We start from the raw sequence: 9,604 nt of genomic DNA, 5'->3' as shown, positions 1-9,604 counted from the left end.
ATTCGATCCAATCCAATTACAATTCGGTTGGATCGGTTTTTATAACTCGGTTTTCAGAAACCGGAAAATTTTAAAACGCCGTTTAATTATAATATTACCAAATTTTACAGAAGAAGCAAAAACAAATTATTTAGTTGTGATTTAAAATTTATAAACAATCACTAAGAAGGTATATTATAGAAAAAAAAAAACTTTTGAGAGAAAATACATATATATGTTTTGTGTTAGGTGAAACCTTTTGTACCTATCTGAAAAAAATATATTACAAAATTAATAAATAACTATAGATATATTAAGAATAAATGAATAATAAATTGTTATTCGGTTTATTTGGACTATTCGGATCGTATTTTATAAACCAAAACCAATCCAAAATAATAATTTGGTTTTGTTGAAAACCAATCCAAATATCCAAATATCCGAACTAGATAGTTCTATCCAAATTGTCAATTTGACAATTCAGTTTTATCCAAATATTGAACAGCCCTAAGAGTGGGTGACAACAAATTAAGGTTTTTAGGGCTTAAATTTTTTATTTATAGGTGTGTTGGGTTAGGGTTTTAAGAGTATTGGATTGGACTTCGAAATAATAAGCTCTTTTATACCAAGTTTTTTTAGTATTAAAATATATGAAATATTTATTTTTATGTACGAATATATTTGAATTATTTTAAGATGTATTACATTGGAATTGTACTTTTTTATTATTATATCGTATTTGAAGTCATTTATTATTATACTTTTATATAAAAATGATTTTAATAAATAGCATATAAAAAAGGAAAAAATAATTAATTTTTATATTTAAGATATTTTATTTTATAGGTTTGAAAAAATTAATATATTTTTATTTTAATATTTTTTTTATAAAAATGGTATTATTTTTTTCCATAAACAAATCTTTATTGAACCTTTTTATTATCTAATGATTAGTTTTATTTAAAATAATAAAGTAATCATGAGGGTCTAATCCTATGTAATAATAATTAATAAAAAGATAATTATTATATAATTATTAATTTATTTTAAAAAAGTTTAGAGAGTAATTATTAAAAGGTCCTTTAAGATGTAAAAGGGTCCAAATAGATGGACATAAGGGTCTTAATATTTGGACCCCATATTTTCTCAGGCGACCCGTTTTCATTATGATTTTTCAAATATAAATATACTTTTTCTGATTTTTTTAACTTTGAAATCAATGATTCTTACTTTTTAATTACAACTTTTTTTTTCTAAATTTCGTCGTTCAAGACTGTCATTTGATAATATCAAAATCTGTTTTATTTAATTTATGCATAAATCACCATATTTTATTTATAAAAACTATAACATTAATAATATCAAAACTTAAAAATAATTCAGTTTTGATGTTTAAAATTTACATCATTCAAGTACAATATTATTATTACCCACCACTGCCGGAAACATAACACCTCCTTTACCCACCGCTGGAAACCAAACACCTCCATTAACCGCCGCCGTAACTTCCTCCGGTACGACCACAGGTGGTGTTTCCGCAAATATCCTGCAATAACAGAAAATGAGAGAGAGATAGAGAGAGTGAGAGCGAAAGAGGGAAGTCGATGGTGGTGGTCCGATCACCGGTTGTGGAATCTGTTGTTATCGGACGCCATCTTCTCCGGTGGCTCCATCATCGCAACAGCCTGGCGAATTGCCACACGCAAACTCAACTGAGAGATAGAAAAGTCGATGCTGATCGATAGAGAGAGGTAGATAGACGCGATACAGATAGAGAGGTAGTGATCCTCGGGCGGCCATCAGTTGCTCTTGGTCGACCGACGATAGAGAGGGCTACAGGTTGTACGGGGAAGAGAGAAAAAGGTGAGAGTGGGTGACGAAAAATTAGGGTTGTTAGGGCTTAATTTTTTTATTTATAGGTATGTTAGGTTAGGGTTTTAAGAGTACTGGATTGGACTTAGAAATATTACGCTCTTTTTAGAACGAAAATTAGGTTTTTTATTTTAAAAAATGGTTGTTTTAATAAAAAAATATTAATTTTGTCGATTTTTTATAAAATTTATTATACCAAGTTTTTTTAGTATTAAAATTTAAAAAGTATTTATTTTTATGTACGAATATATTTGAATTATTTTGAGATGTATTACATTGGAATTGCCTTTTATTGTTATTATATCGTATTTGAAATCATTTATTATTATACTTTTCAATAAAATGATTTTAATAAATTACATATAGAAATAGAAAAAACAATTAATTTTTTTTATTTAAGATATTTTGTTTTATTGGTTTGAAAAAAATAAGTATATTTTTATTTCAATATTTTTTTTTATAAAAATGGTATTTTTTCCATAAATAAATCTCTATTGAACCTTTTTATTATGTAATTATTAGTTTTATTTAAAGTAATTAAGTAATCATGAGGGTCTAATCCTATGTAATAATAATTAATAAAAAGATAATTATTATATAATGATTAGTTTATTTTAAGAAACAAATAGAGAGTAATTATTAAGAGGTCGTTTAAAAATGTAAAAAAGGGTCCAAATAGATGATGACACTCTTCATTATGATTTTTCAGGTATAAATATATTTTTTGTTATTTTTTTAACTTTGAAATCAATGATTCTTACTTTTTAATTAAAGCTTTTTTTTTTTTTTTGTAAATTTCATCGTTCAAGACTGTCATTACCTAATATCAAAATCTATTTTATTTAATTTATGCATAAATCACCATATTTTATTTATAAAAACTATAACATTAATAATATCAAAATTCAAAAATAATTCAGTTTTGATCTCTAAAATTTACATCATTCAACTACAATTATTACCCATCACTGCCGGAAACATAACACCTCCTTTACCCACCGCTGGAAACCAAACACCTCCATAAATCACCGCCGTAACTTCCTCCGGTACGACGAGGTGGTGTTTCCGCCAATATCTCGCAATAAAAGAAAATGAGAGAGAAAGAGAGAGTGTGAGAGCGAGAGAGGGAAATCGATGGTGGTGGTCCGATCACCGGTTGTGGAATCTGTTGTTATCGGACGCCATCTTCTCCGGTGGCTTCATTATCGCAACATCCCGACGAATTGCCACACACAAACTCAATTGAGAGATATAAAAAGTTGATGTTGATCGATAGACAGAGGTAGAGAGACGTGATACAGATAGAGAGGTGTTGATCCTCGGGCGGCCATCAGTTTCTCTTCGTTAGCTGACGATAGAGGGGGCTATAGGTTGTGAGGGGAAGAGAGAAAACAGGGAGAGTGGGTGACGAAAAATTAGGGTTTTTAGGGCTTAATTTTTTTATTTATAGGTGTGTTGGGTTAGGGTTTTAAGAGTATTGGATTTGACTTCGAAATAATAGGTTCTTTTTAGAACGAAAATTAGGTTTTTTATTTTAAAAATGAGTTTTTTTTAATAAAAAATATTATTTTTGACGATTTTTTATAAAATTTATTATACTAAGTTTTTTTAGTATTAAAATTTAAAAATTATTTATTTTTATGTACGAATATATTTGAATTATTTTGAGAAGTATTACATTGGAATTGTATTTTATTATTATTATATCGTATTTGAAGTCATTTATTATTATACTTTTAAATAAAAATGATTTTAATAAATTGCATATAAAAATAGAAAAAATAATTAATTTTTTTTATTTAAGATTTTATTTTATAGGTTTGAAAAAAAATAAATATATTTTTATTTTAAACATTTTTTTATAAAAATGGTATTATTTTTTTCTACAAACAAATCTTTTATTGAACCTTTTTACTATGTAATGATTAGTTTTATTTATATTAATAAAGTAATCATGTGGGGTCTAATCATTTGTAATTATATAATGATTAGTTTATTTTAAGAAAAAAAAATGTAATTATTAAGGGTCCTTTAAGAATGTAAAAAGGGTCCAAATAGATGGAGATAAGGGTCCTATTATTTGGACCCCATATTATCTTAGGAGACCACTTTTCATTATGATTTTTGAAATATAAATATACTTTTTCTGATATTTTTTACTTTGAAATAAGTGATTATTTCTTTTTAATTACTGATAACTCGATTTTTTGTATATATTTTAGCAATCGTTTTCTTTTAGTTTTAACATTTTTAATATTATTTTTGCATTAAATCGTTATATTTATTGTTTTAAATATTTTTACTCGTTTAAGTTTTTTTCGTGTAGATTTGTTCGAGCAAGATGATATTTTGGAGAATTGTTAAAGCCACATTGAATTCCTTGCAACCACGATTGAAGTCTTGTAGCAAAATACGGAAGCGAAAAGAAAAACAAAGCGATATAAATTAATTTTTCGGATTTTGACATCTTTGCGCGGCTTTCTTCAAGCGATCAGACGGCGGAGCAAACGATGTCCGATTGAGCTGAAAATTTACAGGAGTCTTCATAATTCATCAATCTTCGACCTCACCAAAAAGAAATGGATTCGGACTAGTTTTGATATAGTTTTTGGCCTTGTGGACATCAGGACACAAAGCTGCCAAGCATCAAAAAGCCCAATAGTGCATAATTTATCAGCCCATATAGCAGCCCATTACTTAATACTTCAGCAGCCCAATTTATTAGCCCATTTGTCTTGTGCTGGTAATTGAGGGCATTTGAGATAGGATGAATCGCAGAAGAAAAGGGGGACGGCGCCTCTGGATGTCTCCTTTCTTTTGTAATTTCTATATTTTTGGAACATTTGCATTTATGATTTCACAATCATAATTTGTTAATGAGTTATTTATCTTTTTAATTAGATTAGGTTAGGTTAATTTTTCTATTAATACTTGGATTATGGATGGAGTTTTTGGAGCAACAAGAAGTGACGATTTCAAAAAGTTTTGTCATCTTCGTTTCGTAATCGGTATTGGTATAATTTCTATCATTTTTATTGTTATTATTATTTTGTCTGGTTAGTTTTTATTTTCAATATTGGGTGAATCTATGGAACAATTAATTGATTAGGAATAGTTTTGTGTGGTTTTAATGACATGCTATGAAATATTTTCTAGTAAAACATCTATTTATGTTCATATGTTTTTAATCATGAGTTTAGATATGTGAATAATTAATTAGTTGGTTAATTTCTTGATTACGTAATAGATCTTCAAATTAACAAGCAACAAATGGTTCTTGTGATTGTTTTTCTTTCACACAATCATGAAAATATTTTCTCCAACATGGTACTGAAAGCATTTTGACTCCTCTTGGATTTGGTGGCTTTTAAATCTTAATGCTAGTTAATTTTCATTAATTACATGCTTCATGGAAATTGTGACTTTAACTAAGAAAATGTGTTATGAGTTTCTCTAACCATTAGGTGATCTCAAGCTTCTTAGATTGCTATAGCCAAATTAGAATCCATTAAACTCATTGCACCACAAAATTATGATGATTAGTCAAATAGTTGAACTTGCGATTTATCCCGATATTGGAACGTTTTATTTCATAGATTTTGTATTTTTTCCATTTTTGTTATTTTTGTAAAATAGTTTTTTATCGCATTTAACATTTTGAAAACCCCCATATCATTTTATATTTTTTTATTTCGTTGAAACTGAATGCATAGATTTGATTCGAACCAATCCCTGTGGATTCGATTCCTATTACTGCTACTACAATTTATTTTTGTATGTCGTCGTATTTAGGTTTTTTTTTATTTGGTGGTCTCGACAACCACCAATTACAACTTTTTTTTTTTGTAAATTTCGTCGACTGTCATTTGCTAATATCATAATCTATTTTATATAATTTATGCATAAATTATTTATAAAAACAATAACATTAATAATATCAAATTTCAAAAATAATTCACTTTTGATCTTTAAAATTTAGATCATTCAACTACAATATTATTATTACCCACCACTACCGAAAATATAACTCCTCCTTTACCCACCGCCGGAAACCAAACACCTCCATAAACCACCGCCGTAACTTCCTCCGGTACGACCACAGGTGGTGTTTCCGCCAATATCCCGCAATAACAGAAAATGAGAGAGAGATAGACAGATAGTGAGAGCGAGAGAGGGAAATCGATGGTGGTGGTCCGATCACTAGTTGTAGAATCTGTTGTTATCGGACGCCATCTTCTCCGGTGGCTCCATCATCGCAACATCCCGACGAATTGTGTGACATCCCCATTTTGACGGCCAGAAAAGACCGATTTGTTTATGCTTTATTTTCAAATCAGAGTAACTTTTTAAAGAAAAGTATTGCGGAATTTGTCCCCAGAAAAACATGATAAATATGTTATCAAGGTATTTCCGAAGAAATGTATTTTATTCATTTTAAAACTTTGGGATGTCATCGTCAATACAGAAACATAAGCATAAACAGAACTTACATTCATTTACACTAGTGATTTACATCTCCTTTAATCTCTCAGTGTAATGTGTCTTCGTATCGACACCTGTGATACAAATAAACTGAGTGGGTCAGGTTGGGAAACCTGGTGAGTACATAGGGTTTTCAACCCACAATAATAAAGTTATTATGTTTTATCATCAAACAATTAACCCAATTACCCATCCCCATTATCTTCTTTATTTCTTAAGGATCTACCCTAAGAATTATCTACCACTCATTCCTAAGGAATTTTCCTAAGGAATAGGCACGAAGTACATCGTCGCCAGGGTTTATACAACAGGCACTAAATCCATAGTTGCCAGGGTTCATCCAATGGGTGCTAAGTCCATAGCTCATTTATCGACAGTATTATTTTCGGCAATCCACCCGAAATACATGTCAATGGCTTTTTAGAGTGCACCGGTGAACACGTCGTTCACAACACCTACAAGTTGCGAGCATGCTAGTGTTCCACTGGACTGTCTAGAATAGTCCGTGGTTGTCATCCATACTCTGCTAGATGACGGGGCCAACGTTTGGGTAAAGGCTTTTCTCACTTTTCACCTCTCACCCTCATCTCATGATCTATATCGCCTTTCATCTCATCTTCCAACTCATTTTTCATCACACACCAACTATTTTATCTACCCATGTTTTACCCCCAACATATTTGTAGATATAAAATACATATACAGTTTAAATCATTTAAAACGTATATAAAATTGATCATCCAGCATAGACAACAAGTATTCAGATATTATGCACACATAGCACGTAATTTTATATAAAATACTTCATATATATATGTGTAAGATGAAAGCCTTTACCCAAATGTTGGCCCCGTCATCTAGCAGAGTATGGATGACAACCACGGACTATTCTAGACAGTCCAGTGGAACACTAAAGTGAGTGCATATTACTTTCATCTTACACACACACACATATATATATATATATATATATATATATATATATATATATATATATGAAGTATTTTATATAAAATTACGTGCTATGTGTGCATATTATCTGAATACTTGTTGTCTATGCTGGATGATCAATTTTATATATGTTTTAAATGATTTAAACTGTATATGTATTTTATGTCTACAAAATATGTTGGGGTAAAACATGGGTAGATAAAATAGTTGGTGTGTGATGAAAAATGAGTTGGAAGATGAGATGAAAGGCGATATAGATCATGAGATGAGGGTGAGAGGTGAAAAGTGAGAAAAGCCTTTACCCAAACGTTGGCCCCGTCATCTAGCAGAGTATGGATGACAACCACGGACTATTCTAGACAGTCTAGTGGAACACTAGCAGGCTCGCAACCTGTAGGTGTTGTGAACGACGTGTTCACCGGTATACTCTAAAAACCCATTGACATGTATTTTTTACGATTTTTTATAAAAGTTAAAAACTCATTAGGTTTTTTATTTTTAAAATCAGTAGTTGGTCTGCGCATATATGGCAAGATGAATGAAATCACACAGGTATACTCTTGATTTTCTTAGTTGAATTCGACTCACACACAAAAGAAACACAAAATTAGCGTCCCTCTCCAGACCTTTCCTATAGCTGCTTTGATTGCTTTGATCGTCGTTCCTGACTTTTCGTTTCCCTCCGGCCCTTTAAAACCCCGATCCGCTTTCAGTTCTCTTCCATATTTCTTTCTGAAACCGTGTCTCTTTCTCTTGAAACCAGATATTGCCTCTAGGAAATCTACATCATCGAACCTCTATTTCTCTTAATCTACTACATTGTTGTCTTTCTTCCTTCTATATCTCTGTTGAAACCCTAAACTGCATCTCAATCATAACACCATATTTGTGTTAAATGGCTGCAAATATGAATCCTTTAACAAGGGATGAAACATGAATAATATTGAATATTTGTATAGAATCCTATGTAGGGACTCTTTTATTTTTGTTATAAACCTGACCATTGAGTTGTGTACATGGAAGTGCACGTATCGAAGCCTACATATTGTTAAATCTGTGCATGTATGGAAGCATGATATCACTTGTTGTTTTGCAGAAAACATTGTTGTGTCAAATGTTGTTGAATATGTGCTTTATCTATTTTACTAACTGTCACATGTAAAAGAGACGTAGCTTTTAACTTATTGAATGAGACACTGCTTATGTCCCTGTGTTTTATTATTTTGTTTTGGTTATTGTTTGATATCAAATTAAAAATCAATCAAACATTTGGGGAATCTAATGATTTTTTCTCTTGAAGCATTTTTCTATTTGTGGCTAATGTTATTATGTAATGACTGCCAATCATGAGGGTGAATTGTATTAATTGATAAAACCTTTGACCTTAGTTCTTGTCATGCATTATATTCATTTTTTAGTTTGTAAAGTAAGTCTTAGTTTATTATGATTTTGCAGATAGACATCACATTTGTAGATGAAACTATTTGTAAGATGAAGTTTTTTTGGATCTAAGAAGATTCGGTTGAAGGTGAAGAGTTGGTGTGATAAAAATTGTAATGCTACTCATATTTAAGTTTTATTGCTACTTATATTTAGGTAGTATCAAGGACTACAAAGAGTTTGAAAATGTGCATAATTTACTGGTTGTGAAATTATTGTGGCGGACATCAAATTGAGCATTAAGATTTTTTAGAGCCTGTCATTCTGGTAATCTACATGTATGTTTTGTTTTTATAATTATTTGTATTAAGCTTCTGTTAAATCCTTTGTCTTCTGAACCAAAAGTTTATTAGTCACATGAGTTTTATTTTTCAGAGTGAAAATAGGTAAACATTTAATCGTTCTAGACCAGATGTATAAACTCGCTTACAAAGTGTCCTTTAGTTTTTAAGAGTAAACTGCCAAAAAGCAAGAGTATTATTTAAATAATTTATCTTTCTTTATTTTTATTATCAATTCTTTTTTCAGGTAGTTATGATGAGAAAGTTTGCATGACACATACTCTAGAGCAGGTTAACTATAGTTTAGCTTAACTTTAACATTATTATTAGGTTGTTTTAAGGAATAAGTGTTGAAAAGGTTGCATAGGGTCTTAAATCAAGTAAATAAAACTGAATGGTAGTATGTGCAAGTATGTTGGTTTCTGACTTCTGAGTATCATTTGAATTGAGAAAAATTGTTTAATTTGGGTGGGGGGATTCATTTTAGTCATTGTGATAAACAACAGCCAACAATTACCATGAGATATTTGGTTTTATATTGTATGTTGTTAGTTAATATATATATATATGCTTTATCACGCTCTAAAAGATATTTGAAA

Source organism: Lactuca virosa, chromosome 1 (assembly GCF_052849685.1).
Source record: "Lactuca virosa cultivar CGN04683 chromosome 1, Lactuca_virosa_CGN04683_v6, whole genome shotgun sequence".
Taxonomy (NCBI): Eukaryota; Viridiplantae; Streptophyta; class Magnoliopsida; order Asterales; family Asteraceae; genus Lactuca; species Lactuca virosa.
The sequence above is the reverse complement of the archived record's forward strand: the minus strand, read 5'-3'. Positions refer to the sequence as shown.